General features: G+C 37.5%; 1 pseudogene; it reads right to left on the bottom strand.

Annotated features, from left to right (window-relative positions):
• Positions 1–6931: 6931 nt before the first annotated feature.
• Positions 6932–7025, bottom strand: LOC147475249 (small nucleolar RNA R71; annotated as a pseudogene).
• Between the last annotated feature and the right edge of the window lie 1183 nt (positions 7026–8208).

Below are 8208 nucleotides of genomic sequence, written 5' to 3' on the forward strand. Positions count from 1 at the left end.
TGTTCTCGGATCTGAAGGCTAAAGGAAGACCCTATAACATATGGAGCTCGTTGTGTAGTAAAGCATCTCTTGCCCAGTTAGGTGAAGCATGGTATACTAAAACGGCATGTACTTGTTAAAGCCTGTTAAATTGATCTTGACGAAGTTTAGGTGTCTTCAAGGCCATTTCAGAGTTGATTGTTGTCATGGCTTCGCACTGATGAATTTTTTAGAAAAGAAAGTTGCGGATTTAATTAATTGCCGACCCAACGTGAAAGACATGCCGCTCGATCTCTTTGAGCAGTTGCTTCAATCACTTTTGCCTATCCCGTGATGCCGAATCTTTGAACTATCGATGCCGCTCGAGTTTAGATTGCCGCGGAAGTTTGAATTACCGCTGGTCTTGATCATGAATTGCCGCTCGAGTTTAGATTGCCGCAGAAGTCTGAATTACCACTGGACTTGATCATGAATTGCCGCTCAAGTTTAGATTGCCGCTCGAGTTTAGATTGCCGCAGAAGTTTGAATTACCGCTGAACTTGATCATGAATTGCCGCTCAAGTTTAGATTGCCGAAGAAGTCTGAATTACCGCTGGACTTGATCATGAATTGCCGCTTGAGTTTAGATTGCCGCAGAAGTTTGAATTACCGCTGGACTTGATCATGAATTGCCGCTCGAGTTTGAATTACCGTTGTTTGCTGAAAGGCCTCTGTTATTATGGATGCTTGTCCTCCTAATCCAGATATAATAACGGGCACTTACATACATTATACATTGCTTTAAATCATCAATGAGTGAGATTCATTTGTGAGCCAACAAACTCGATGGATTGGGTAATGACATTGTATGTAAGGTGATGCTGTTGATTATAGAAGGAATATGTGTCCCGCAAGAAGTTGGATTGATGATGTCCCCTTGAGGAGTTCAAAAAGATTGTCATGTAAACCCTGCAGGTGGATTTATTCCAACATGACAATGAGGTTGAGTGGTACTACTCAAAGACATAAGAAGTTAATTAATGTAGTTGTCAGTAACTTGACTTAATCAACGGACATTCGATATCTTAAACACGGGGAGATCAACGAGCATATAATATGGAGCCCATAAACGCTGACACGTAATTTGGGATTAGGGCGGTAGTGCAACAATGGCCTTTAGTGGAATAAGCCATTTGTTGACGGACTTGGGCCGTGTGTTCTGGGCGAACATGGGAAGCCCAAGCCCATCAAGAGGCCCAACCCTAATTTCTCCTCATGGTCCCTATTGTAGCCTATAAATAGAATAATCTCTCTTTGGCTGAAATTCACTATTCACTGGATTAGAAAAAGAGGCAAGGAAAGAGAGATCCAAAATTGGATCTAGCTTTGTGAGAAAGAAGGGGATTGGTTGATCATTGCCCACACAATGTCCAATCTGTTCTAAAGGAATACAACAGAAGATCAAGGGGTTGATTTCGGATTAGATAAAGCTTGGATTCTCAGAGTTATCTAAATCGGATTCAAAGGCATGTTTTCTATTCAAATCGTGAGAACCTCATTGATTCCGCTGCGCGTGGGTTCTCGCGGTTTGTAGAAATATTCGTTTTGAAATAACGGTTCCTACATGAGTTTAGTTACTCATAAACATGGTTGAAGAAACAAAGGAATAAGGAAGAGAAATCATCGACAAAACCGTGGGGTAAGCGTTGGCTTCTTCTCTAGCAACTCCATTTCTCCAGCAAGCTATCCTGAGGTTTGTGATTTTGTGTGTTGGGGCGAGAAAGAGAGAGCTCTCTACTTCCTTTGTTTATATAGAGATCCCTTAGGGCGTACAAGCCTTGGAACTCTTTTAGAAAGCTTCATTTCCGTGTTTTAATTACTTTTGGAAATATCCAAATTGATTTCAAGCAGTGGAAGCAAGCTACGAAGGGTGCTGTGAAAACACTGGAATTCTGCTTTTTTAGAAGGGGGTGCGGGCGCGTTATGACAAATGCATCTTCAAGCGCGGGCTCGCTTTGACCTCTTGACAATAGTACCTCAACTTTTTGCAGTAGCTTTATAATGTCATACACATGTTATTTCCCACCTTATTTCATGTATTCTCTATGTTTCTTCGTATTCGCGTTGATTTCTGTAAAACCAAGGAAATAGACTAATCAAAGGAACTTATATTAATTAACTAGACAATATAACATAAATATGGGCATACCTATAAAACATTTATGTTCTTATCAAATACCCCCAAACTTACATTTTGCTAGTCCTCGAGCAAACTATCTCTAAACTAATAACAAAAATTAAAAATCCTAACTCATTTTTGTCGGAATCACGATTACACTTATCATGTGCAACAAGCCTTTTAAACCCGTAGGTTTACCCTAGTGGACAAGTTTAGTCTCGTGAGAGTTTTCAAAGAAGATACTCACAAACTTCATCTATACTATAGTGACTAAGAAATAACATCAATGTTTCCTTAATTTAATCTCAGGTGTCTATACATCTCACTAGCAAGGAATAACGAATACTTATTTTAAAACCTAAGTTAATACATGCATAATAATCAAATCATCTAAAAATAAATAAACATGTAATGAACTATACTATGAAATGCAATGGCAGGTTCGTTTCTGAAACTTTGGAATAGCGTCCCTTAGTAGGTCCTCACAAGTATGTCAAGACAAAAATACTCTAATTTTTCCACTCGGGTTTCACTCACTCTAGTGTGCAGTGGGCACACTTTTCCTCTCAATCTCAATGACATCCAAAGGAGCCGAGGTCGATCAAACACAACTGCCACTTACTATCACACCAACCTATTTCTAATTGAGTTAAAGGTCTTTATTATGTGTTATGGGTGGTTTAGGTGATGGTTTAAGAATAAATGGAATGGATAAACAAAATAGACAAGTCTGAGAAAATAAGGTCTTCAAATTATGTAACTAGAGAAAGTATTGTTCTTACTTTGCTTTTACACTTTGTTTCCATCCTTAGCCCTTTTGTTTTGGCTTTTGACTTTTTTAATTCTATTTTTGGAGTTCTAACTTTTTATTTTATTTCTATTTATTTTTCTTTTCTTTGTATGGAAACTTTCTTTTCTTTATTTTTCTTTTGAAGCAACTAACAATATATTGGTTTTCCACAAGTCTTTCTCATTTCTTTTCTTCATTTCATCCTATTTCTCAAACTTATCAAATGGGTAGGCTGAATTTTATTTTTTTATTTTGATTTTATAGAGGGTAAAGGATTTGCAGTTTATGAAAAGGCTAATGAAAGGCTCAGTGGGGCGACTAGCGGAAAAAATATTCTTTAGGTTGGAATTTCTGGCTATATCGATCCAAAGAGGGCCTAAATTCTCGTTTAGGATATGGTATGGTGATCAAGCAAGTAGACGTGTGATTTCTCTACTCAGAATTAACTTCTCCCTTGTGTCATCACTCAGATATCAACTCATATGAGGCTTTTAGGCTAGATTCTCACAGGATATGTAAAATTAAGCACTCTAACCTAGGTCTCAGAAAAGTACTGCCAAAATACAATCATGATGTTCATGCAAGACATTTATGAAAAGATGTAGAGACTATTACCTATATATTAACCTAAGTTTCTAATAACTACTCTTAATTCTAATGCTAAATGAGATTTCTAGACTATTATCATCATAGAAAAGGAAACAATACTATTATACAAAGTGTATAGTATAAATATTTTTTTTATTTTTCTTTAAACAAAACATTTTGTTCCCACCCTTTTAGGCATTGTCCTCAATGTTAACATATATGTGCAAATTATAAAGATAACACATGGACAAGTAAAGATGAAGGAAAGAAGTTACTAATAGCTTCATGAACGAAAAATAAAGCTCGAGTCACCTATAGAAATTAGTACCTCACAAAAGATATAATAGTCATAATATAGAAAAGGAACCAAATTACTACAACGACTAACATCTGTCATATATCCCATTCCATAGAGTTACACATCTCTAAAAAGACAAAGAAAAGGTGCTAAAATGAAATGCATGAATATGTGTACACAAGACTCAAAAATAAAAACATGGGTTGCCTCCCACTAGCGCTACAATTAACGTCTCTAGCAGACAAATGCTTCACACAACTGATTCTTGGATTAGCATTATGTCAAGCTAAAGTAGAGTAGGAGCTGAAATGCAATACATGGAATCAATGCGACATAGGTTTTTTTTTTTTTTTTAAATGGAAATTTTATTGATACTGATAATGAATTTTACAAATAATTAGGACAAGCGTGCAACAAGCTGCGCCGCAAGTCCTTTCTGAATAGCAAATTCTGTCTTTCTAAAAACAAACTCATTAGAACAAACTATCATAACATTAATGTTCAGAACTTTCTGAAGTCGCTTGCGAAGCTCAACTGACTATTGTTCCAAAAAACTAAAAGGAATGAAATAATGTTAGTTAACCCTACAAGCTTCCTCATTGATAAGAGCCCAAAACTGTAGTTTTAACCCTGTAACAGACATACTTTTAGACCAATTATGTGAGTAATAATTAAGAGTTAACACTGATTACGTGTTTTTATGCATTTCAGGCTTCAAAGTCCATTATGTGCAGATATGTGCCACTTTAGCGAGATAAAGAAGCAAAGGTCGGTTGCTAAGGAGTTCTGTGATTAAAGGCCAAGATTCAAGAAGATAAAGCCTTTCTAAAGCCTGGTCAAAAGCTGAAAAGTCGACGCGGGCAGAAATAGCACACAAGTCAGCAGAACTTCCGAAGGCCGTATCTTTGAACTCAGACCTCGGAATAGGGCCTACCTTATGTCAAAACGACCGGCTCAGAAAGAGCTTTCCAATGGTCCAAGCTTTGACCCAATCAGAGGAGCAAAAGTGGACAAAAAGTCTGTTGAAGCCAACTGCAGCTGAAGAGGCCTTTTTGGAGTGAAAGAATTGGGTTTTAGGCCTGATTCTCTGGCCCAAAACATGGCTCTAAGCCCATGCACGATTTTTGGATCTGAATGTATAAAAACCAAAGCTTCACTCTTGGTTAATGGTAGATAGGGTAGATAAGGGTAGATAAGAGGTTAGAAAATAAAGGTAGCTTAGAATAGAAAGTAGCCATTGGAATAGCTTCTAGATCTAGATTTAATTCTTTATATTAAGTTTAGTTTCAAATCCAATTCTTGTTTTAGACTAAACTCTAGAATCATTATTCTTAATTAGATTTATTAATAAAATAGCTAGTTTGTTAATTTCGATTCTTGTCATTTACATTTGTGTTAGATCTGATTTCATTTATTACTTGTTATTCAATTCTTAGTTATTAATTAGATTTTAATTATTGTTTAATTTAGATTAGTAAATTTCAATTCTTTATATTATGTTTAGTTTTAATTTAATTGGAAATGATTGCGTAATGATTCTCGGCTAAACCTCCATTAGAGGGGGTTGAGAAGCCTTGATGAAAGCTTGATTTCGATTATCGTAGAGTCGTCGCAATTTCCTTTCCACTCTATAAGCGATTAGTTCACCATGAGAATGGGTTTAATCGTTCACATGCTAGTTATGAATTGGTAGGAATGCCATGTGTAGTTAGGGATTAGGAATAACCATATTGTTCTCGCGATTCAATTCGGATTACGATGATTAAATCGTTAGTAGGATTAAGTCGAGTTAAGGTGGAATCAATCCCCCTCTAACTCCTTATCATAGAATCAACGTAGCATTCCCATAGTTGTTCTAATAGTCGACTAGTTGCATCTTGTGGGTAGTTGCATTGTAGTCTAGTTGCCACTTCGTAAATCTCTCATTAGACTTTAGAGTAAGAGTACTTATATGTAGAGAACATTAACATGCGGAAGGACTAGGAGTGGAACGAACTTCCTACTCCACTATATCTCATAGGATTGAGAGTAGAATCTTTGATAAACATAGGCAGCATAAGAAAGTTTTAGTTTACTTACGTTTTGAGTTCATCGTTCATTTCGTAGGTAAACTATTCAATTTTATGTTTTACCAAATGGCGCCGCTGCCATCTTAGTTTCACATTCGCATTGTTTTCGTAGTGTAAGTACTTTTCTTAAAGTCCCATTTCACCCACCCACCCTTGTTTGATTCATACTGTGGTTTTCGTTTCATCATTGAAAAATTCCGTGACAAAATTACACCGAAGTGATCGCCTATAAGGGCGCACTGCGCTCTATAGCTGGAACACGAGCGACCATACTAAGTTCTTGGAACATGAAGCGACCACCCCCCTTTGCTAATTTTTCCGAATTCTACGGTTTTGACTCAAACTTTGATTTTTCAAGTTTTTCAGTGTTCTAACTTGTTATATATACGAAACACGCGTAAACAAGGCGCTATTCATAAAGCGAAAGCAAGGGCCTTGTCAGGTATTCCTTTCTTCCACACCTCGCATCTCCTCGTTAGAGGTTTATATTAGTATATCGAAATTGTTTGGAGTGTTGGCGTCTTTAGCTAAGTTTGGTTTTAGCCTTGTATGAGATTAAGGTGCGGCCGAACAAAACACCGAGCGTAATTACCCAACAACATCAACAAACAAGTCTATCTAGTATATCACCCACTACACCTCTAGCTACTATTTCACACACATCACGACCAATGCCCGGCGAAGAAGAGACTCCTCTCTCCGACTTCTACAAAGCCTTGAGCGATAGCCCCAAATCTTGCATCATTCTAGCGACCGATGGGGATTTCCGAATCCCCAAATATTTTAATTTGTTACCCGTTTTTTCATGGATTAGACAATGAAAAACCTTATCAGCATCGTAGGATTGAACAAGTCCTAACAACATTCCACCATCCTACGGTTGGTGCGGAACAAATTAAACTAAGGGGTATTCCCTTTCACCTTAAGCCGATAAAGGCGACGCCTTGGTTAACTGCCCAAGCCTAATTACGTGGACTCGTGGGCTAAACTTGTTCAGCTGTTTATGGAATATTTTTACCCACCCCTAAAGACAGATGAGATGCTTTCCAAGATTCATTTCTTTTGACAAAATCCTCATGAAACATTTTCAGAGGCTTGGAATCGTTTCACCGATCTCCTTATAGAGTGTCCACATCATAACTTAGCGAAAGACACGTTAGTTCGTGCCTTTTTCAAAGGACTTCTACACCACCATAAAGAAGTCCTAGGCATAATGAATGGGGGTAGTTTCTTAAGCAAAGGAGCCTCGGAGGCTTATAAATTTTAGAGGATCAAACTAAAGCGAAATAACAACAACGGGGGTAGTGATGATATCCACCGCGCTCGCTAGTTCATCAAATACAGTTAAGGCCGCCGGTATGTTTGAAATTAAACACGATCCCGAGCTTAAAACTCTAATCGAATCACTCACTAAAAAGGTAGAGGCCATTTCTGTTCAACAAAAGCCTATCCCCGTCATGAATGTAAATTCAAATCCATGTAGTTTCTATTGGAGCCCTGAGCATCCCGACTCCCACTGTCCTATAGCCTATGAACAGGCTTGTTCCATTAATAGTGAACCTAATGCCCCGTGGAGACAAAATCCCAACTTCGGTTGGAGAAATAACCAACACGTCACACCTCCAGGGTACAATAACCAATATGTTAGGCCAACACAAAGTTTTAACCAAGCTCCACCACGACAAGGACAGGGTCAGGGTAATTTTAATAATTATAACAACCAAGTGCAACCTTGACAAGGTCAAGCACAAGGTCAAGGTAGTTATAATAATTATAATGCTAATAGAGGTATCGTTCCGGTAAATAATAACTATCAAAATCCACCCATAAATAATTCACGTGAAATAGTTCCAGTCACACCACCCGTGACTACTACACCCACACAACCGGATCGTCTTGACACCTTCATACAAGTAAGCCAAAAACTTTTCCAAACCATGGCTCAATCTAACCAACAGCTTCATACAAAGGTGTGTTTCTAGGTCACGAAATACCTAATCCTAAAACAACAAATACAGCCTTTGAGGTAACCGATAATACTAGTAATGAATATGAAAATGTAGGTGAGCTGCCGGGGGTGGTTTTATCTATTCCAGTATGATTTTTATATGACCCTCGTCTTAGAATTTATTGCGGAGTCAAGGTGAAAATATGGCCGTTTAGGCATATCTATGAATAAGTATCATGGTAGGATGAAATCTCGATTAAATAGGTAGATTCTATCATAAATTCAACCTAAAAGATACTAGGTTTGTTTTAGAATCAAGAAAATAAGTTGTTTCCGTTTTCGGGTTTGGAAATTTTGGTATTTCCGGAAACTACCGTA

This window comes from Coptis chinensis, chromosome 9 (assembly GCF_015680905.1).
Source record: "Coptis chinensis isolate HL-2020 chromosome 9, ASM1568090v1, whole genome shotgun sequence".
Classification (NCBI taxonomy): domain Eukaryota; kingdom Viridiplantae; phylum Streptophyta; class Magnoliopsida; order Ranunculales; family Ranunculaceae; genus Coptis; species Coptis chinensis.